This window comes from Acipenser ruthenus, unplaced genomic scaffold (genome assembly GCF_902713425.1).
Source record: "Acipenser ruthenus unplaced genomic scaffold, fAciRut3.2 maternal haplotype, whole genome shotgun sequence".
In the NCBI taxonomy this organism is placed as follows: domain Eukaryota; kingdom Metazoa; phylum Chordata; class Actinopteri; order Acipenseriformes; family Acipenseridae; genus Acipenser; species Acipenser ruthenus.
This window is the reverse complement of record NW_026708854.1, coordinates 453,436-476,580: the sequence shown is the minus strand read 5'-3', so window position 1 is coordinate 476,580 and position 23,145 is coordinate 453,436. Positions and strand designations below refer to the sequence as shown.

Genomic DNA, 23,145 nt, shown 5'->3' with positions numbered 1-23,145 from the left:
GTTTGTTCAGAAGAGCAGGCAGGCTGTGCCACACTGACCCGGGTTTGAGGCGAGGAGTGAGAGGAGGGGTGAGGCGAGGGGTAAGAGGAGGGGTGAGCTGTGCTGAGCTGTGCTGTGCTGTTCAGCCTACCTGCCAGCACCTTGCCTTTGTAGAGGAGTCCCTGTTGATTGACAGGTATGTTGAGCCTGTCAGAGACCAGACTCCAGACTGTGGAGACCTTCTCATCCTCACAGACCTGTCAAGGACAGGAGAGAGACAAGAACACACAGACACACAGTGAGGGGATGAGCATTAAACACTGAAACTACATCTTCATCAGTACACAAGCCTCGAGTGAAGTGACATCCCTCATCTGCCACCATGCAAATGCACTTAGTGTCATTTCAAACGGGATTGAGATTATTATGCTCATGAGCTAAAATGCAATGACAACGTGCGATTATAAACAATAAAGATGACCCCCAGTCAATATAGCCGGGGGAATCACACCCCCGTCAAACCGCACCCTGCTGATCAGAGCTCACAAAGACAAACACATTATTAAAAGCCACTCAGCAAACAGTCACAAGCGGGTCCGGACGGCCATTTGTTATTAAAAATGCGGGATTCAAAAACAACCGCTGCACTGAATAATAAACAAAGTAAACGAGATGCACTCACCTGGTTTAACGAGCGCTGTCCCTCGTAGTCTGTGTAAAACAATAGCAAACGCCTCCTCACATGGCGTCCTTCTTCCACAAACTTATCACATGAAATACAGTCGTTTCACACAGACACACGCCTCCGGCTGAGCTGTCCTCTGCTCTTTACAATTGGTAGCGAACTTCAGGGAGACAGACGAGGCTTTAGCTTTCATTTCCTATCCAATGCTGCCCTCGTGTGGACATTTAGTAGAACTGCTGTCGAGGGGTTGAATTGAGTGTTAACTAATTCTGCTTCATAAAATCAAATGAAACCTGCTGAAAAACGTCACGTTAGCATACTGAAATACACGCCGCTTGTAGTTTTCCATACACTTAACTAAAAACTGACACAAATATAAAATGTGACATTTCCAAAACTGACGCTGCTCTTTTATTTAAACAACTGCTCTATCAATACAATGGTCGTCGTGAATCTTGGTTATATTTCTACGTCTGTGATTAAATTATTGCAAACACCCGTATATACTTTCAGATACATTTTAAACCGCTATAAAAGAGAACTACAGTTGATTCCTTCAGGCACGTTCCGGTTTAGAATCGTTGTTTTCTTTGGTTATTTCGAAACCTCCCGTTTTAAAATATGACTGATAGTAAAACAATTCTTCACTAGAAGCATGAAAATATAATATTATTAAAATACTGACGTGGACACGTGTACTAAAAATGTTTTATTAATAATAAATGTATATTTTTAAACAGGTGCGCACCTTGGACAGCTATAGGGTCTATACAAATTAGGTAACGCATTTGTAACTTTTGATTCGCTAACTGCGTTCGCCAATCAGAAGTCATTTAATTTGTGACTTGTCTTTTATCCAATCAGATTGTTTAGGACATGACGTAACCGTTCCACTTTCTCTCCACGAGATAGCCGCATCGGTAAGGAATTCATCAAATAATCTTCCAGCGCCTCCCGACTGCAGTACCGGTGCGTGTCCACTGGAGGGAGCCGAGCGCCTCCGTGGCGCCGGCTCCGCATGACTCGAGCGCGTTTGCGACGTCCCTGCCCCGATTGGCCCGTCTGTCGCTGTTTGTGAAGATAGCGTTCGCAGTTTTCACTGTGAACCTCTGGAGCTTGGGAAGAGAAACTGCCCGTGAAAGCTGAGCGACCAAAACTGTGAAAAATGACATCGCTCTGATAAAAATAAGCTCGTTAACAATGCAGAGATGCCAGCTTATAAAAGCAGAACCTAGGAGAACAGCAGCAGCATTTCTTTTTTTAAGGCCAGGGGCTGCTAGCCTATGAAATGAAAAGGCTCTTGGGTCTGGCAAGCCCGTAAAATTATTTCTGCTGTTTAATCTAGAACTGGTAATTGTAAACACACTGCATTTAAAATGAACAACCCCAACACAAATACTTCAACACAGATTTTTATTTATTTTTTTAAGTTGTAATTGTGTTTCTTCTGGATTAAGAAATAATATAAGAAATTAACCAAGTCTTTGAAAACAAAACTCACCTGGATTTGAGCTCAGACCCCCAAGGTGAGCAGCACAGCATGCTAGTGAACTAGCCCACTGCACCACCTGTCTGCTTGTGACTGCCTTGCTGTCTAACCTTGTATATGAGGTTCACTTCCCTTGTCAGAGGTCGCACTGCAGGAGTTGAGAATCCTGGCGCTGACTGCACAGTTGCAGTCTTTCATGCCACTGAAGAGAGGAGGGATTATGAAACACCCCTGTTACACAGCAGGGCTCGGAGGTAAATACCAGGGATACCAGGTCAATGCTATGAGTGTTAACACTAATCATATATATAATAACTGTGTGGCTTCCAGAGGAACATGTGTTTTTTATATTGTGTTCCTCGTCAAGCTGTGGAATCTGAAGCTGCGCAGCAGAAATGATTCCACTTCCAGCAGGTTGACTTTGTGCAAAGTTTTTATTCTGATGTAAACTTTCATCCCCCCCGAGCCCTGTACTGTCTCCACTAATTCATTATTACTGATGAACCAACGGGAGCGCCAAGCCTTCCTCAATAGGCAAAGCTAGCGCTGCTGTTCAGGGTGAGCATCCCTCAGCACTGCCAGCAAGCACTCGGGCGCTGGGGAGCAAAGCAGCACAAGAGCCTGGATGTCTTGGCTTTGCAGGAGTGAAGGGAGCTCTGTGAACACTGTCCTGAATTAATCACCTCACCTGGGGGGGGGGGGGGTGTCTATTTATTATTATTTATTTCTTAGCAGATTCCTTATCCAGGGCGACTTACTCAGAAATATTGTTTAATTTAGCTTATGGAGCTACTGTATAATAGGGTTGGGTTTGATAATCCCTCCTCTCTTCAGTGGCATGCAACTCTGTGTGTGTGTGTGTGTGTGTGTGTGTGTGTGTGTGTGTGTGTGTGTGTGTGTGTGTGTGTGTGTGTGTGTGTGTGTGTGTGTGTGTGTGTGTGTGCTGACAAGGGAATTGAATCTCATATACCAGGTTAGAGTGCTAGACTGTCACAAGCAGTTAGGTGGTGCAGTGGGCTGGTTCACTAGCTCTTCCTGCCTTTCCCCTTGGAGGTCTGGGTTCAAAGCCAGCTCACAGGGCATGTGAACTGAGTTTGAAACCAGACCCACAATGCAATGGCACAGCATTACTGATGTCCTTTGATTAAGAGAAATGATAAATGAACACCAGAATTGTGTTTAAAGTCTTGTGTTGTGTGCTTGTTTTGTTTCTCCACAGCGTCTGTTTGTTTGAATCTGTCAGATACAACAGAAGTGACTCTTTTATTGGATATTTTCAAGGCAGTAATCACCTCTGTTGTACAGATCATTAGGCCAGTTCAAGTCACAAATGAGTACAGTGGTACAGCTGGCAGAATGGCTCAGTTGGTAGAGTACAGGGCCCTGATTTCCAGGGTTGGTGGTTCAAACCCTGCTCACGGTAGTTTTTTTATTCAAGTTGGTTAATTTGCCTTGTAGGCAATGTAAACCTAACATCAAGGACAGCTGCTAGGTGGTGCAGTGGGGGCGGTCCCTGTGCCTAAATGCTCTTTACCTTGAGAGACTGGGATCAAATCCAAGCTGCAGATTGATAGAAGTGACTCTTTTATTGGATATTTCCAATGATCTGCATTTTGTACAAATTATTAGTTAATGTACTGGAGGTCATTTGACAGAAGGAAAACGCAGCTCTCTGGCTGGCTCAGTTGGTAGAGCACTGGACTCTGACTTCCAAGGTTGTTGGTTCAAGTCACATGTAAAGCACAAGTGTTAATCTATTGATTTCAAAAATATTATTAAACTTACCTGTTTATAAGGTTTGGTTTTGAATCCAGTTCATCACAAATTAAACAAAGCTAAGAATCACCTCTTAGCCCCCAGGTCCTCACCACACAATGTAATAATGTGTTTCAAACAACATCAGCACCAGTCGGCTGGATAGCTCTGTTGGTAGAGCAGAGACCCGTGATTCCCTGGGTAGCGGGTTCAAACCCGGGGCAGGTGTTTCCTTTTCATTTTCAAACACTTTACCTATTTTGATAGATTTGTGTTTACGTAACAGGACAAGGGGTCAGTGGTCTAAGCATACAAATAATATAAAGAGGATGATATAAGGGCTTCTGTGCAAAGCTGGGATGTCACGAGCAGACAGGTGGTGCAGTGGGCTTGATCACTAGCATGCAGTGCTGTTCACATTGGGGGACTGGGATCAAATCCCGGTGAGTTCCTCCTTTGTTTTCAAAGACTTGGTTAATTTCTTATATAAGACAATGAAAAAGCAGACTACTCCGTGGAAGTAAGATGGACTGGGTTCAAATCCAGGCGAGTTCTTTGCTCGTTTCAAAGAATGTGTTAATTGAGCTTATATATAGTGTGAACCAAAGCATTCCTGTGGGAGCTGGTGGCGCAGTGGCTATGCTGATGGCCTTCTCTCCCTGAAGACGGTGGTTCGAATCCCGGTCCTGGAAGCGAGTTTCTGAGGTAAGTAATGCTGTTGGTTGTGAGTCATGGTGGTTGGTTGTAAATCTGGGTGTTGACTGTAAGTAATGATGCAGGTTGTAACTAACGATGTTGGTTGTGTCTCCACAGACGGAGGAGGGCCGTGTGCCCGGAAGAGGATGAAGAGGGGGCTGGGGCCCCCGGCCGTGGGGGAAGTGGAAGATGGGGGTGTTGGTACCAGAGAGGAGGAAAAGAAGGAGGTGGTGTAAACATGGGGGAGGGATATTCCTTTTGCCCTGCCATCTGACAGGGAGCGTCTCTTTATGTCCTATAATCATCTCTAGAGCTCAGCTGATCGGGCCCATTGCAGGGCATAAAAGGCAAGGTAACATCCCTGCCTGCTCCCCCATGTTTACACCTCCTGCTTTTCCTCCCCCCATGGTACCAACACCCCCGTCTTCCACTCCCTCCACGGCCGGGGGCCGAAGCCCCCTCTTCATCCTCCTCTTCAGGGCACACGGCCCTCCTCCGTCTGTGGAGACACAACCAACATCGTTAGTTACAACCTGCATCATTGCTTACAGTCAACACCCAGATTTACAACCACCACCATGACTCACAAACAACAGCATTACTTACCTCAGGAACTCGCCTCCGGGACCAGGATTCGAACCACCGTCTTCAGGGAGAGAAGGCCATCAGCATAGCCACTGCGCCACCAGCTCCCACAGGAATGCTTTGGTTCACACTATATATAAGCTCAATTAACACATTCTTTGAAACAAGCAAAGAACTCGCCTGGATTTGAACCCAGTCCATCTCACTTCCACGGAGGAGTCTGCTTTTTCATTGCCTTATATAAGAAATTAACCAAGTCTTTGAAAACAATGGAAGAACGCACCGGGATTTGAACTCAGTCCCCCAAGGTGAGCAGCACAGCATGCTAGTGAACTAGCCCACTGCACCACCTGTCTGCTTGTGACTGCCTTGCTGTCTAACCTTGTATATGAGGTTCACTTACCTTGTCAAAGATCGCACACTGCAGGAGTTGAGAATCCTGGCGCTGGCTGCACAGTTGCAGTCTTTCATGCCACTGAAGAGAGGAGGGATTATGAAACACCCCTGTTACACAGCAGGGCTCGGAGGTAAATACCAGGGATACCAGGTCAATGCTATGAGTGTTAACACTAATCATATATATAATAACTGTGTGGCTTCCAGAGGAACATGTGTTTTTTATATTGTGTTCCTCATCAAGCTGTGGAATCTGAAGCTGCGCAGCAGAAATGATTCCACTTCCAGCAGGTTGACTTTGTGCAAAGTTTCTATTCTGATGTAAACTTTCATCCCCCCCCCGAGCACTGTACTGTCTCCACTAAATCATTATTACTGATGAACCAACGGGAGCGCCAAGCCTTCCTCAATAGGCAAAGCTAGCGCTGCTGTTCAGGGTGAGCGTGCCTCAGCACTGCCAGCAAGCACTCGGGCGCTGGGGAGTAAAGCAGCACAAGAGCCTGGATGTCTTGGCTTTGCTGGAGTGAAGGGAGCTCTGTGAACACTGTCCTGTCCTTTCTACAGAGGAAAAGGACAGGTGGAGGGCCATGAAAAGGCTTCAGAGGCTTCTAGTCGTAGTTTAAAGTTTCAGCCAATAAAAGTGCCACGTTGTGTGTCTGTATTGTAGCTGCGATTACTGCCTGGTGATTGAGAATAAATATGTATAGATCCCCTTTCAGGGCTTGTTGTGTGACAGGATGCTGCATGGAGCCATGAAGAAGGGAAACGTCCACACAGTATGTATTTCCAAACGTCCGGATTTATTAAAGAAAAAGGCTTGAAAGTAAAACAATCTCCCCTCTACGAGCAATGGTAATGGAAGGGCTGCAGTCCCCAGCAAAAACACACTCTGTTACCCACAAGCCTCCTGCACCAAACTGGGCTCCTTTTAAAATAGCAGAAAGGAGAAAATGTGGTTTGTCTTACCAAACACACACAATGCGAACAGTCAGTCAATATGTAGCGGTATTGTGAAGCGGGATGTGGGGCTGCTCAATACCTTGCTCACTGGGTGTGCTTCTATTCTTTTAAACAAAGTAAGGAGAGGGGGAGGAGAGAGGGGAGAGGTGGAGAGGGCAGCAGCAGTATTGCTCAGTCCAGGAAGGACAGCTCCATGCACTCCCCATTGCCTCAGGGTGAAGCATGCAGGTCGCCAGCCGCTCCATATCATCCAGGCTCAATAAGCGCAGCCTCCGCTCGTAATCCTGAGAGAGAGGCAGAGGGAGAGACACAGAGTCACAACTACACGCTGCACTACACCTGCATTTCAGAGTGTGTGTGCTGCAGCTGTGATTGTGTGTGCGTCTCTGTGTCACTGTACAACTGTGTCTGTGTGTGTCTGTATAACACTGTGCATGTGCTGCAGCTAGGATTGTGTGTGTGTAGCAGTGTTTATTGTGTTCAGGTTACCTTGTGTAGCTGCTCCAGACTCTCACTGTGTGTGTGTGTGTCTGTTTGTGTGTGTGTGTGTATATAGCAGTGTGTGTGTTTATTGTGTTCAGGTTACCTTGTGTTGCTGCTCCAGACTCTCACTGCGTCGGCAGGGCTGAAGTGTTTGTTCAGAAGAGCAGGCAGGCTGTGCCACACTGACCCGGGGTGAGGCGAGGCATGAGAGGAGGGGTTAGGCGAGGGGTGAGAGGAGGGGCGAGGGGTGACAGGAGGGTTGAGGCGAGGGGTGAGAGGAGGGGTGAGGTGTGAGAGGAGGGGTGTGGCGAGGGGTGAGGTGTGACAGGAGGGGTGAGGCGAGGGTGAGGGGTGAGGTCTGAGAGGAGGGGTGACACGGAGTGCTGTTCTTGCTCGGGTGACACTTTCTCTGTTGGGGGCGTCACAACGAGTTCAGCTTGGAATCGGGAGCGATGGAGTCATGTGACAGTCTGTGCTCATCTGAGAGAGAGAGAGGGAGGGGGAGAAACAGGAGAGATTCAAGACCAGGTAGATTAACTCTTAGCTGCTGACTCGGTGTAATTTCATAACTTTTGTTACGATGACAAAACACGTCATATCTCTGCCGTCCAATCAGCAATTTTGTTTTTTTAAAGTATGAGTCATAGCCATGACTACGGGGCTTGTCATGATACCATTGGTTTAGGGCTAGGGTGGGCGGGACATATAATATTTTGATTACAAGGGCGAGTCTCTGCTGGCGCCATTGTGACTGAGTGCACAGCAGAGTCGAAGCTCTGTATCTCCAGTTTTACAATCCCAAGAGTGCTAATCTACATATCATCTAAACGGGAGGTACTTGGGCTAATTAACCATATTGTTGTTGTTTTTTTTTTCAACTTGATATTGTTTTTTTGTGCTGAGTACATCTGCAGTGTTTATTTTTGTTTTGTTTTCTCTGTGTCTCTCGTGTGCTCGCTTGCTTGCTGGGCAGGGCTAACTTCATGACTGCTGTAGACGAGAGGAGCTACTGTACCAACACCACGTTTCGTTTTGTTTGTTTGTTTTTTTAAACATCTTTCTTATAGTTAGTTTCACATACGTTTTTATTTTAGACTTGTTTTTCCTCAGGAGAGAAGGCAAAACTAACAGGTCTATCGCATGTGATGCAAAGTTAGGCGTTTGTGTACGTCTGTGTTTTACTTTTTCTAGTCGATTCATTATTTCTCTGTAGTCGTTATTATTATTTAATTATGCATCTATTATTTTTTAACTTTTTTTATTCGATGTGTAAAAGAATGAGGAAAACACCTTGTTTAGTTTTTATTTTTACGTTGTGTATGTAGCCTATGTAAAAAACAAAGACATTTAGCTGGAGTTATTATTTAGCCATGTATTTTATTACTCGTTTACTGTGTGTAAAGAACAGAAAACATTATTTAGCTGTTGTCACTATTATTATTTAGCCATGTATTTTATTACTTGTTTACTTTTTTATGTGTGTGAAAAAGGATGGAGCAGAATTTTAATATTAGTATTAATATTATTATTATTATTATTATTATTATTATTATTATTATTATTATTATTATTATTATTAATTGGTATTTATTTTAATGTTTTATGTGGGTGTGTGTAAGCCAGAAAATGGATGGAGACAATCAGCTCTAGCATGTGGTTCAGTCACTGAAGAGGAGGAGGGCCCTGACTGAGGAAGAGATCGAGGGCATGTACGCCATGGAGGAGGACCTCCCTGATGAAGAGCTGCTGCAGGAGGATGAGGAGGAGAGTGATCTGGAGGAGCCCCAGTCCAGCACTTCAACTGCAGGGTAGTTTTGATAATAAATATATACAGCACAATATGGAAGGTTTTATTTTTTTTGTCTCCCTCCCTCCCAAATAAAATTCTTAATTTCAAAGTTTTATTTGTAATATACTTTTTTTTTCAAATAAAAAAATTAAACATTTTACTTGATAACTTGTGTGTTGTTTCTTTATTTTTGTACTGAAATATAATTGTATCTCAAACAGGGCAATAGTGTTTCCAGTCTCACTTTTTGCCAAGTTTTAACCCTGGTCTGCCTTTGCCATTTCGGAGGTTGATTTTTGTAAAATACTAGGCATTGCAAAACCTTATCTAGCTCTGCAACTGTTCAAGATACTTCAATTCTGATTTCAGATTTGAATTCCTTGGAAAATTGTGCAGCTACAATATACTCTTTAAGTTTGTTTTTTTTATATAACACTTGGAAAGAGGTTGAAATTGACCATTTTTAAAAATATTATTTATTATTTTTCATATTTCGATAATTTTTTGGGAGGTGTAGCTCATATGAAAATAAAATCACCCCACAACAAAATAAATTACATCAATGGAAAGATCTACTTAATGCCTTTCTGTAGGTGTATTGGGTTTTCATTTCTGATTTAAGGTTCCAAAACTACAAGTGTTTAAACAGAAAGTGTTCATGTTTATGACCGGATATGTTTATTCCCCGTAGGCAGCATAGGGTTAAAACACTTCATGCAACTCAATGATGATAAAAGATTGAAAACACTTTGTTTGCAGGTGTTACTGTTAATAGATATATGTAGAATAACATGCATCCTTTTTAACGGAGTGCTGAGCTGTGCTGTGCTGTGCTGTGCTGTTCAGCCTACCTGCCAGCGCCTTGCCTTTGTAGAGGAGTCCCTGTTGATTGACAGGTATGTTGAGCCTGTCAGAGACCAGACTCCAGACTGTGGAGACCTTCTCATCCTCACAGACCTGTCAAGAGACAAGAACACACAGACACACAGTGAGGGGATGAGCATTAAACACTGAAACTACATCTTCATCAGTACACAAGCCTCGAGTGAAGTGACATCCCTCATCTGCCACCATGCAAATGCATTTAGTGTCATTTCAAACGGGATTGAGATTATTATGCTCATGAGCTAAAATGCAATGACAACGTGCGATTATAAACAATAAAGATGACCCCCAGTCAATATAGCCGGGGGAATCACACCCCCGTCAAACCGCACCCTGCTGATCAGAGCTCACAAAGACAAACACATTATTAAAAGCCACTCAGCAAACAGTCACAAGCGGGTCCGGACGGCCATTTGTTATTAAAAATGCGGGATTCAAAAACAACCGCTGCACTGAATAATAAACAAAGTAAACGAGATGCACTCACCTGGTTTAACGAGCGCTGTCCCTCGTAGTCTGTGTAAAACAATAGCAAACGCCTCCTCACATGGCGTCCTTCTTCCACAAACTTATCACATGAAATACAGTCGTTTCACACAGACACACGCCTCCGGCTGAGCTGTCCTCTGCTCTTTACAATTGGTAGCGAACTTCAGGGAGACAGACGAGGCTTTAGCTTTCATTTCCTATCCAATGCTGCCCTCGTGTGGACATTTGGTAGAACTGCTGTCGAGGGGTTGAATTGAGTGTTAACTAATTCTGCTTCATAAAATCAAATGAAACCTGCTGAAAAACGTCACGTTAGCATACTGAAATACACGCCGCTTGTAGTTTTCCATACACTTAACTAAAAACTGACACAAATATAAAATGTGACATTTCCAAAACTGACGCTGCTCTTTTATTTAAACAACTGCTCTATCAATACAATGGTCGTCGTGAATCTTGGTTATATTTCTACGTCTGTGATTAAATTATTGCAAACACCCGTATATACTTTCAGATACATTTTAAACCGCTATAAAAGAGAACTACAGTTGATTCCTTCACGCACGTTCCGGTTTAGAATCGTTGTTTTCTTTGGTTATTTCGAAACCTCCCGTTTTAAAATATGACTGACAGTAAAACAATTCTTCACTAGAAGCATGAAAATATAATATTATTAAAATACTGACGTGGACACGTGTACTAAAAAATGTTTTATTAATAATAAATGTATATTTTTAAACAGGTGCGCACCTTGGACAGCTATAGGGTCTATACAAATTAGGTAACGCATTTCTAACTTTTGATTCGCTAACTGCGTTCGCCAATCAGAAGTCATTTAATATGTGACTTGTCTTTTATCCAATCAGATTGTTTAGGACATGACGTAACCGTTCCACTTTCTCTCCACGAGATAGCCGCATCGGTAAGGAATTCATCAAATAATCTTCCAGCGCCTCCCGACTGCAGTACCGCTGCGTGTCCACTGGAGGGAGCCGAGCGCCTCCGTGGCGCCGGCTCCGCATGACTCGAGCGCGTTTGCGACGTCCCTGCCCCGATTGGCCCGTCTGTCGCTGTTTGTGAAGATAGCGTTCGCAGTTTTCACTGTGAACCTCTGGAGCTTGGGAAGAGAAACTGCCCGTGAAAGCTGAGCGACCAAAACTGTGAAAAATGACATCGCTCTGATAAAAATAAGCTCGTTAACAATGCAGAGATGCCAGCTTATAAAAGCAGAACCTAGGAGAACAGCAGCAGCATTTCTTTTTTTAAGGCCAGGGGCTGCTAGCCTGTGAAATGAAAAGGCTCTTGGGTCTGGCAAGCCCGTAAAATTATTTCTGCTGTTTAATCTAGAACTGGTAATTGTAAACACACTGCATTTAAAATGAACAACCCCAACACAAATACTTCAACACAGATTTTTATTTATTTTTTTAAGTTGTAATTGTGTTTCTTCTGGATTAAGAAATAATATAAGAAATTAAGTCTTTTTTGTCTATTTATTATTATTTATTTCTTAGCAGATTCCTTATCCAGGGCGATTTACTCAGAAATATTGTTTAATTTAGCTTATGGAGCTACTGTATAATAGGGTTGGGTTTGATAATCCCTCCTCTCTTCAGTGGCATGCAACTCTGTCTGTGTGTGTGTGTGTGTGTGTGTGTGTGTGTGTGTGTGTGTGTGTGTGTGTGTGTGTGTGTGTGTGTGTGTGTGTGTGTGTGTGTGTGTGTGTGTGTGTGTGTGTGTGTGTGGTCTGACAAGGGAATTGAATCTCATATACCAGGTTAGAGTGCTAGACTGTCACAAGCAGTTAGGTGGTGCAGTGGGCTGGTTCACTAGCTCTTCCTGCCTTTCCCCTTGGAGGTCTGGGTTCAAAGCCAGCTCACAGGGCATGTGAACTGAGTTTGAAACCAGACCCACAATGCAATGGCACAGCATTACTGATGTCCTTTGATTAAGAGAAATGATAAATGAACACCAGAATTGTGTTTAAAGCCTTGTGTTGTGTGCTGGTTTTGTTTCTCCACAGCGTCTGTTTGTTTGAATCTGTCAGATACAACAGAAGTGACCCTTTTATTGGATATTTTCAAGGCAGTAATCAACTCTGTTGTACAGATCATTAGGCCAGTTCAAGTCACAAATGAGTGCAGTGGTACAGCTGGCAGAATGGCTCAGTTGGTAGAGTACAGGGCCCTGATTTCCAGGGCTGGTGGTTCAAACCCTGCTCACGGTAGTTTTTTTATTCAAGTTGGTTAATTTGCCTTGTAGGCAATGTAAACCTAACATCAAGGACAGCTGCTAGGTGGTGCAGTGGGGGCGGTCCCTGTGCCTAAATGCTCTTTACCTTGAGAGACTGGGATCAAATCCAAGCTGCAGATTGATAGAAGTGACTCTTTTATTGGATATTTCCAATGATCTGCATTTTGTACAAATTATTAGTTAATGTACTGGAGGTCATTTGACAGAAGGAAAAAGCAGCTCTCTGGCTGGCTCAGTTGGTAGAGCACTGGACTCTGACTTCCAAGGTTGTTGGTTCAAGTCACATGTAAAGCACAAGTGTTAATCTATTGATTTCAAAAATATTATTAAACTTACCTGTTTATAAGGTTTGGTTTTGAATCCAGTTCATCACAAATTAAACAAAGCTAAGAATCACCTCTTAGCCCCCAGGTCCTCACCACACAATGTAATAATGTGTTTCAAACAACATCAGCACCAGTCAGCTGGATAGCTCTGTTGGTAGAGCAGAGACCCGTGATTCCCTGGGTAGCGGGTTCAAACCCGGGGCAGGTGTTTCCTTTTCATTTTCAAACACTTTACCTATTTTGATAGATTTGTGTTTACGTAACAGGACAAGGGGTCAGTGGTCTAAGCATACAAATAATATAAAGAGGATGATATAAGGGCTTCTGTGCAAAGCTGGGTTGTCACGAGCAGACAGGTGGTGCAGTGGGCTTGTTCACTAGCATGCAGTGCTGTTCACATTGGGGGACTGGGATCAAATCCCGGTGAGTTCCTTGTTTGTTTTCAAAGACTTGGTTAATTTCTTATATAAGACAATGAAAAAGCAGACTACTCCGTGGAAGTAAGATGGACTGGGTTCAAATCCAGGCGAGTTCTTTGCTTGTTTCAAAGAATGTGTTAATTGAGCTTATATATAGTGTGAACCAAAGCATTCCTGTGGGAGCTGGTGGCGCAGTGGCTATGCTGATGGCCTTCTCTCCCTGAAGACGGTGGTTCGAATCCTGGTCCTGGAGGCGAGTTCCTGAGGTAAGTAATGCTGTTGGTTGTGAGTCATGGTGGTGGTTGTAAATCTGGGTGTTGACTGTAAGTAATGATGCAGGTTGTAACTAACGATGTTGGTTGTGTCTCCACAGACGGAGGAGGGCAGTGTGCCCTGAAGAGGAGCCGGAAGAGGATGAAGAGGGGGCTGGGGCCCCCGGCTGTGGGGGGAGTGGAAGATGGGGGTGTTGGTACCAGAGAGGAGGAAAAGAAGGAGGTGGTGTAAACATGGGGGAGCAGGCAGGGATATTCCTTTTGCCCTGCCATCTGACAGGGAGCGTTAAGATCTCTTATGTCCTAGAATCATCTCTAGCGCTCAGCTGATCATTGCAGGCCCATTGCAGGGCAAAAGGGCAAGGTAACATCCCTGCCTGCTCCCCCATGTTTACACCTCCCTGCTTTTCCTCCCCCCCATGGTACCAACACCCCCGTCTTCCACTCCCCCCGCGGCCGGGGGCCCAAGCCCCCTCTTCATCCTCTTCTGGCTCCTCTTCAGGGCACACGGCCCTCCTCCGTCTGTGGAGACACAACCAACATCGTTAGTTACAACCTGCATCATTACTTACAGTCAACACCCAGATTTACAACCACCACCATGACTCACAACCAACAGCATTACTTACCTCAGGAACTCGCCTCCGGGACCAGGATTCGAACCACCGACTTCAGGGAGAGAAGGCCATCAGCATAGCCACTGCGCCACCAGCTCCCACAGGAATGCTTTGGTTCACACTATATATAAGCTCAATTAACACATTCTTTGAAACAAGCAAAGAACTCGCCTGGATTTGAACCCAGTCCATCTTACTTCCACGGAGTAGTCTGCTTTTTCATTGTCTTATATAAGAAATTAACCAAGTCTTTGAAAACAAAGGAGGAACTCACCTGGATTTGAACTCAGTCCCCCAAGGTAAGCAGCACAGCATGCTAGTGAACTAGCCCACTGCACCACCTGTCTGCTTGTGACTGCCTTGCTGTCTAACCTTGTATATGAGGTTCACTTCCCTTGTCAGAGGTCGCACTGCAGGAGTTGAGAATCCTGGCGCTGACTGCACAGTTGCAGTCTTTCATGCCACTGAAGAGAGGAGGGATTATGAAACACCCCTGTTACACAGCAGGGCTCGGAGGTAAATACCAGGGATACCAGGTCAATGCTATGAGTGTTAACACTAATCATATATATAATAACTGTGTGGCTTCCAGAGGAACATGTGTTTTTTATATTGTGTTCCTCGTCAAGCTGTGGAATCTGAAGCTGCGCAGCAGAAATGATTCCACTTCCAGCAGGTTGACTTTGTGCAAAGTTTCTATTCTGATGTAAACTTTCATCCCCCCCGAGCACTGTACTGTCTCCACTAAATCATTATTACTGATGAACCAACGGGAGCGCCAAGCCTTCCTCAATAGGCAAAGCTAGCGCTGCTGTTCAGGGTGAGCGTGCCTCAGCACTGCCAGCAAGCACTCGGGCGCTGGGGAGCAAAGCAGCACAAGAGCCTGGATGTCTTGGCTTTGCGGGAGTGAAGGGAGCTCTGTGAACACTGTCCTGTCCTTTCTGCAGAGGAAACGGAAGATTAGCATGGAAAGCGACCCCTTAGAGGAAGGACAGCGTTCTGATCAAGGACAGGTGGAGGGCCATGAAAAGGCTTCAGAGGCTTCTAGTCGTAGTTTAAAGTTCCAGCCAATAAAAGTGACACGTTGTGTGTCTGTATTGTAGCTGCGATTACTGCCTGGTGATTGAGAATAAATATGTATAGATCCCCTTTCAGGGCTTGTTGTGTGACAGGATGCTGCATGGAGCCATGAAGAAGGGAAACGTCCACACAGTATGTATTTCCAAACGTCCGGATTTATTAAAGAAAAAGGCTTGAAAGTAAAACAATCTCCCCTCTACGAGCAATGGTAATGGAAGGGCTGCAGTCCCCAGCAAAAACACACTCTGTTACCCACAAGCCTCCTGCACCAAACTGGGCTCCTTTTAAAATAGCAGAAAGGAGAAAATGTGGTTTGTCTTACCAAACACACACGATGCGAACAGTCAGTCAATATGTAGCGGTATTGTGAAGCGGGATGTGGGGCTGCTCAATGCCTTGCTCACTGGGTGTGCTTCTATTCTTTTAAACAAAGTAAGGAGAGGAGAGGGGGAGCAGAGAGTAAAGAGGAGAGGAGAGAGAGGGGAGAGGGGGAGGAGAAGAGGGTGGAGAGGGGAGAGGTGGAGAGGGCAGCAGCAGTATTCCTCAGTCCAGGAAGGACAGCTCCATGCACTCCCCAGCCTCAGGGTGAAGCATGCGGGTCGCCAGCCGCTCCATATCATCCAGGCTCAACAAGCACAGCCTCCGCTCGTAATCCTGAGAGAGAGGCAGAGGGAGAGACACAGAGTCACAACTACACGCTGCTCTACACCTGCATTTCAGAGTGTGTGTGCATCTCTGTGTCACTGTACAGCTGTGTCTGTGTGTGTCTGTATAACATTGTGCATGTGCTGCAGCTAGGATTGTGTGTGTAGCAGTGTTTATTGTGTTCAATTTATCTTGTGTAGCTGCTCCAGCCTCTCACTGCGTGTGTCTGTTTGTGTGTGTGTTTATTGTGTTCAGGTTACCTTGTGTAGCTGCTCCAGACTCTCACTGTGTGTCTGTGTGTGTGTGTATATATAGCAGTGTGTGTTTATTGTGTTCAGGTTACCTCGTGTAGCTGCTCCAGACTCTCACTGTGTGTGTGTGTGTGTGTTTATTGTGTTCAGGTTACCTCGTGTAGCTGCTCCAGACTCTCACTGTGTGTGTGTGTGTGTGTTTATTGTGTTCAGGTTACCTCGTGTAGCTGCTCCAGACTCTCACTGTGTGTGTGTGTGTGTGTGTGTGTATATAGCAGTGTGTGTTTTTATTGTATTCAGGTTACCTTGTGTAGCTGCTCCAGACTCTCACTGTGTGTCTGTGTGTGTGTGTGTATATAGCAGTGTGTGTGTTTACTGTGTTCAGGTTACCTTGTGTTGCTGCTCCAGACTCTCACTGCGTCGGCAGGGCTGAAGTGTTTGTTCAGAAGAGCAGACAGGCTGTGCCACACTGACCCGGGGTGAGGCGAGGCGTGAGAGGAGGTGTGAGAGGAGGGGCGAGACGAGGGGTGAGAGGAAGGGCGAGGGGTGACAGGAGGGGTGAGGCGAGGGGTGAGAGGAGGGGTGTGACGAGGGTGAGGGGTGAGGTCTGAGAGGAGGGGTGACACGGAGTGCTGTTCTTGCTCGGGTGACACTTTCTCTGTTGGGGGCGTCACAACGAGTTCAGCTTGGAATCGGGAGCGATGGAGTCGTGTGACAGTCTGTGCTCATCTGAGAGAGAGAGAGAGAGGGAGGGGGAGAAACAGGAGAGATTCAAGACCAGGTAGATTAACTCTTAGCTGCTGACTCGGTGTAATTTCATAACTTTTGTTACGATGACAAAACACGTCATATCTCTGCCGTCCAATCAGCAATTTTGTTTTTTTAAAGTATGAGTCATAGCCATGACTACGGGGCTTGTCATGATACCATTGGTTTAGGGCTAGGGTGGGCGGGACATATAATATTTTGATTACAAGGGCGAGTCTCTGCTGGCGCCATTGTGACTGAGTGCACAGCAGAGTCGAAGCTCTGTATCTCCAGTTTTACAATCCCAAGAGTGCTAATCTACATATCATCTAAACGGGAGGTACTTGGGCTAATTAACCATATTGTTGTTGGTTTTTTTTTCAACTTGATATTGTTTTTTTGTGCCGAGTACATCTGCAGTGTTTATTTTTGTTTTGTTTTCTCTGTGTCTCTCGTGTGCTCGCTTGCTTGCTGGGCAGGGCTAACTTCATGACCGCTGTAGACGAGAGGAGCTACTGTACCAACACCACGTTTCGTTTTGTTTGTTTGTTTGTTTTTTTAAACATCTTTCTTATAGTTAGTTTCACATACGTTTTTATTTTAGACTTGTTTTTCCTCAGGAGAGAAGGCAAAACTAACAGGTCTATCGCATGTGATGCAAAGTTAGGCGTTTGTGTACGTCTGTGTTTTACTTTTTCTAGTCGATTCGTTATTTCTCTGTAGTCGTTATTATTATTTAATTATGCATCTATTATTTTTTAACTTTTTTTATTCGATGTGTAAAAGAATGAGGAAAACACCTTGTTTAGTTTTTATTTTTACGTTGTGTATGTAGCCTATGTAAAAAACAAAGACATTTAGCTGGAGTTATTATTTAGCCATGTATTTTATTACTCGTTTACTGTGTGTAAAGAACAGAAAACATTATTTAGCTGTTGTCACTATTATTATTTAGCCATGTATTTTATTACTTGTTTACTTTTTTATGTGTGTGAAAAAGGATGGAGCAGAATTTTAATATTAGTATTAATATTATTATTATTATTATTATTATTATTATTAATTGGTATTTATTTTAATGTTTTATGTGGGTGTGTGTAAGCCAGAAAATGGATGGAGACAATCAGCTCTAGCATGTGGTTCAGTCACTGAAGAGGAGGAGGGCCCTGACTGAGGAAGAGATCGAGGGCATGTACACCATGGAGGCTGACCTCCTTGATGAAGAGCTGCTGCAGGAGGATGAGGAGGAGAGTGGTTTGGAGGAGCCCCAGCCCTGCACTTCAACTGCAGGGTAGTTTTGATAATAAATATATACAGCACAATGTGGAAGGTTTTATTTTTTTTGTCTCCCTCCCTCCCAAATAAAATTCTTAATTTCAAAGTTTTATTTGTAATATACTTTTTTTTTCAAATAAAAAAATTAAACATTTTACTTGATAACTTGTGTGTTGTTTCTTTATTTTTGTACTGAAATATAATTGTATCTCAAACAGGGCAATAGTGTTTCCAGTCTCACTTTTTGCCAAGTTTTAACCCTGGTCTGCCTTTGCCATTTCGGAGGTTGATTTTTGTAAAATACTAGGCATTGCAAAACCTTATCTAGCTCTGCAACTGTTCAAGATACTTCAATTCTGATTTCAGATTTGAATTCCTTGGAAAATTGTGCAGCTACAATATACTCTTTAAGTTTGTTTTTTTTATATAACACTTGGAAAGAGGTTGAAATTGACCATTTTTAAAAATATTATTTATTATTTTTCATATTTCGATAATTTTTTGGGAGGTGTAGCTCATATGAAAATAAAATCACCCCACAACAAAATAAATTACATCAATGGAAAGATCTACTTAATGCCTTTCTGTAGGTGTATTGGGTTTTCATTTCTGATTTAAGGTTCCAAAACTACAAGTGTTTAAACAGAAAGTGTTCATGTTTATGACCGGATATGTTTATTCCCCGTAGGCAGCATAGGGTTAAAACACTTCATGCAACTCAATGATGATAAAAGACTGAAAACACTTTGTTTGCAGGTGTTACTGTTAATAGATATATGTAGAATAACATGCATCCTTTTTAACTGAGTGCTGAGCTGTGCTGTGCTGTGCTGTGCTGTGCTGTGCTGTGCTGTGCTGTTCAGCCTACCTGCCAGCGCCTTGCCTTTGTAGAGGAGTCCCTGTTGATTGACAGGTATGTTGAGCCTGTCAGAGACCAGACTCCAGACTGTGGAGACCTTCTCATCCTCACAGACCTGTCAAGAGACAAGAACATACAGACACACACTGAGGGGATAAGCATTAAACACTGAAACTACATCTTCATCAGTACACAAGCCTCGAGTGAAGCGACATCCCTCATCTGCACCATGCAAATGCACTTAGTGTCATTTCAAACGGGATTGAGATTATTATGCTCAAGAGCTAAAAGGCAGTAAAAACGTACGCTTTTAAGAAAGCCCTCAGGACACGTGACGACATCCCCTCCTTGACAACGTCCTGTCCTCCTGTAGGAAGTGTCTCTTTACCTCAGCAATACCTGAGCTGGGAAGGTACACATTTTAAAGGGCCTTGGTTTGCAGCAATGCAGTTCAACCCACTCTGTGATGTTTTATGTTCTGTTATCAAACAACCGCTGACTTGCCCAATCGTAGAAAGTAGAAGTAGAAAATGTGGTTTGTCTTACCAAACACACACAATGCGAACAGTCAGTCAATATGTAGCGGTATTGTGAAGCGGGATGTGGGGCTGCTCAATGCCTTGCTCACTGGGTGTGCTTCTATTCTTTTAAACAAAGTAAGGAGAGAAGAGGACAGTGGGAGGAGAGAGTACAGAGGAGAGGAGAGAGGGGAGAGGGGAGAAGAGAGGGGAGAGGTGGAGAGGGCAGAGCAGTATTCCTCAGTCCAGGAAGGACAGCTCCATGCACTCCACAGCCTCAGGGTGAAGCATGCAGGTTGCCAGCCGCTCCATATCATCCAGGCTCAACAAGCGCAGCCTCCGCTCGTAATCCTGAGAGAGAGGCAGAGGGAGAGACAGAGTCACAACTACACGCTGCTCTACACCTGCATTTCAGAGTGTGTGTGCTGCAGCTGTGATTGTGTGTGCGTCTCTGTGTCACTGTACAGCTGTGTCTGTGTGTGTTTGTATAATAGTGTGCATGTGCTGCAGCTAGGATTGTGTGTGTAGCAGTGTTTATTGTGTTCAATTTATCTTGTGTAGCTGCTCCAGACTCACTGTGTGTGTGTGTCTGTGTGTGTGTGTGTGTGTAGCAGTGTCTGTGTTTATTGTGTTCAATTTACCTTGTGTAGCTGCTCCAGACTCTCACTGTGTGTGTGTGTGTGTGTGTGTGTTTATTGTGTTCAGGTTACCTTGTGTTGCTGCTCCAGACTCTCACTGCGTCGGCAGGGCTGAAGTGTTTGTTCAGAAGAGCAGGCAGGCTGTGCCACACTGACCCGGGTTTGAGGCGAGGAGTGAGAGGAGGGGTGAGGCGAGGGGTAAGAGGAGGGGTGAGCTGTGCTGTGCTGTGCTGTGCTGTTCAGCCTACCTGCCAGCGCCTTGCCTTTGTAGAGGAGTCCCTGTTGATTGACAGGTATGTTGAGCCTGTCAGAGACCAGACTCCAGACTGTGGAGACCTTCTCATCCTCACAGACCTGTCAAGAGACAAGAACACACAGACACACATTGAGGGGATGAGCATTAAACACTGAAACTACATCTTCATCCTCACAGGACAGGAGAGAGACAAGAACACACAGACACACAGTGAGGGGATGAGCATTAAACACTGAAACTACATCTTCATCAGTACACAAGCCTCGAGTGAAGTGACATCCCTCATCTGCCACCATGCAAATGCATTTAGTGTCATTTCAAACGGGATTGAGATTATTATGCTCATGAGCTAAAATGCAATGACAACGTGCGATTATAAACAATAAAGATGACCCCCAGTCAATATAGCCGGGGGAATCACACCCCCGTCAAACCGCACCCTGCTGATCAGAGCTCACAAAGACAAACACATTATTAAAAGCCACTCAGCAAACAGTCACAAGCGGGTCCGGACGGCCATTTGTTATTAAAAATGCGGGATTCAAAAACAACCGCTGCACTGAATAATAAACAAAGTAAACGAGATGCACTCACCTGGTTTAACGAGCGCTGTCCCTCGTAGTCTGTGTAAAACAATAGCAAACGCCTCCTCACATGGCGTCCTTCTTCCACAAACTTATCACATGAAATACAGTCGTTTCACACAGACACACGCCTCCGGCTGAGCTGTCCTCTGCTCTTTACAATTGGTAGCGAACTTCAGGGAGACAGACGAGGCTTTAGCTTTCATTTCCTAGCCAATGCTGCCCTCGTGTGGACATTTGGTAGAACTGCTGTCGAGGGGTTGAATTGAGTGTTAACTAATTCTGCTTCATAAAATCAAATGAAACCTGCTGAAAAACGTCACGTTAGCATACTGAAATACACGCCGCTTGTAGTTTTCCAATTTACTTAACTAAAAACTGACACAAATATAAAATGTGACATTTCCAAAACTGACGCTGCTCTTTTATTTAAATAACTGCTCTATCAATACATTGGTCGTCGTGAATCTTGGTTATATTTCTACGTCTGTGATTAAATTATTGCAAACACCCGTATATACTTTCAGATACATTTTAAACCGCTATAAAAGAGAACTACAGTTGATTCCTTCAGGCACGTTCCGGTTTAGAATCGTTGTTTTCTTTGGTTATTTCGAAACCTCCCGTTTTAAAATATGACTGACAGTAAAACAATTCTTCACTAGAAGCATGAAAATATAATATTATTAAAATACTGACGTGGACACGTGTACTAAAAAATGTTTTATTAATAATAAATGTATATTTTTAAACAGGTGCGCACCTTGGACAGCTATAGGGTCTATACAAATTAGGTAACGCATTTCTAACTTTTGATTCGCTAACTGCGTTCGCCAATCAGAAGTCATTTAATATGTGACTTGTCTTTTATCCAATCAGATTGTTTAGGACATGACGTAACCGTTCCACTTTCTCTCCACGAGATAGCCGCATCGGTAAGGAATTCATCAAATAATCTTCCAGCGCCTCCCGACTGCAGTACCGCTGCGTGTCCACTGGAGGGAGCCGAGCGCCTCCGTGGCGCCGGCTCCGCATGACTCGAGCGCGTTTGCGACGTCCCTGCCCCGATTGGCCCGTCTGTCGCTGTTTGTGAAGATAGCGTTCGCAGTTTTCACTGTAAACCTCTGGAGCTTGGGAAGAGAAACTGCCCGTGAAAGCTGAGCGACCAAAACTGTGAAAAATGACATCGCTCTGATAAAAATAAGCTCGTTAACAATGCAGAGATGCCAGCTTATAAAAGCAGAACCTAGGAGAACAGCAGCAGCATTTCTTTTTTTAAGGCCAGGGGCTGCTAGCCTGTGAAATGAAAAGGCTCTTGGGTCTGGCAAGCCCGTAAAATTATTTCTGCTGTTTAATCTAGAACTGGTAATTGTAAACACACTGCATTTAAAATGAACAACCCCAACACAAATACTTCAACACAGATTTTTATTTATTTTTTTAAGTTGTAATTGTGTTTCTTCTGGATTAAGAAATAATATAAGAAATTAAGTCTTTTTTGTCTATTTATTATTATTTATTTCTTAGCAGATTCCTTATCCAGGGCGATTTACTCAGAAATATTGTTTAATTTAGCTTATGGAGCTACTGTATAATAGGGTTGGGTTTGATAATCCCTCCTCTCTTCAGTGGCATGCAACTCTGTCTGTGTGTGTGTGTGTGTGTGTGTGTGTGTGTGTGTGTGTGTGTGTGTGTGTGTGTGTGTGTGTGTGTGTGTGTGTGTGTGTGTGTGTGTGTGTGTGTGTGTGTGTGTGTGTGTGTGTGTGTGTGTGTGTGTGTGTGTGTGTGGTCTGACAAGGGAATTGAATCTCATATACCAGGTTAGAGTGCTAGACTGTCACAAGCAGTTAGGTGGTGCAGTGGGCTGGTTCACTAGCTCTTCCTGCCTTTCCCCTTGGAGGTCTGGGTTCAAAGCCAGCTCACAGGGCATGTGAACTGAGTTTGAAACCAGACCCACAATGCAATGGCACAGCATTACTGATGTCCTTTGATTAAGAGAAATGATAAATGAACACCAGAATTGTGTTTAAAGCCTTGTGTTGTGTGCTGGTTTTGTTTCTCCACAGCGTCTGTTTGTTTGAATCTGTCAGATACAACAGAAGTGACCCTTTTATTGGATATTTTCAAGGCAGTAATCAACTCTGTTGTACAGATCATTAGGCCAGTTCAAGTCACAAATGAGTGCAGTGGTACAGCTGGCAGAATGGCTCAGTT

At 44.2% G+C, this 23,145-nt stretch overlaps 2 long non-coding RNA genes across 3 annotated transcripts; both read right to left on the bottom strand.

The window, feature by feature from the left end:
* Window positions 1-6,364: 6,364 nt before the first annotated feature.
* On the bottom strand, window positions 6,365-11,616 carry LOC131736419 (uncharacterized). Its single transcript, XR_009328120.1, has 4 exons — window positions 10,190-11,616; window positions 9,669-9,774; window positions 7,132-7,508; window positions 6,365-6,829 (listed from the first exon to the last, which is right to left on the bottom strand). It is a non-coding gene; the product is annotated as an uncharacterized LOC131736419 (long non-coding RNA).
* Window positions 11,617-15,293: 3,677 nt separating this feature from the next.
* LOC117414425 (uncharacterized) lies at window positions 15,294-19,820 on the bottom strand. 2 transcript variants are annotated; one of them, XR_009328124.1, is made up of 3 exons: window positions 18,945-19,820; window positions 16,445-16,783; window positions 15,294-15,812 (listed from the first exon to the last, which is right to left on the bottom strand). It is a non-coding gene; the product is annotated as an uncharacterized LOC117414425 (long non-coding RNA). The 2 variants fall into 2 exon arrangements; XR_009328123.1 differs by lacking the exon at window positions 18,945-19,820 and having other exon boundaries at window positions 16,445-18,104.
* Window positions 19,821-23,145: the final 3,325 nt, after the last annotated feature.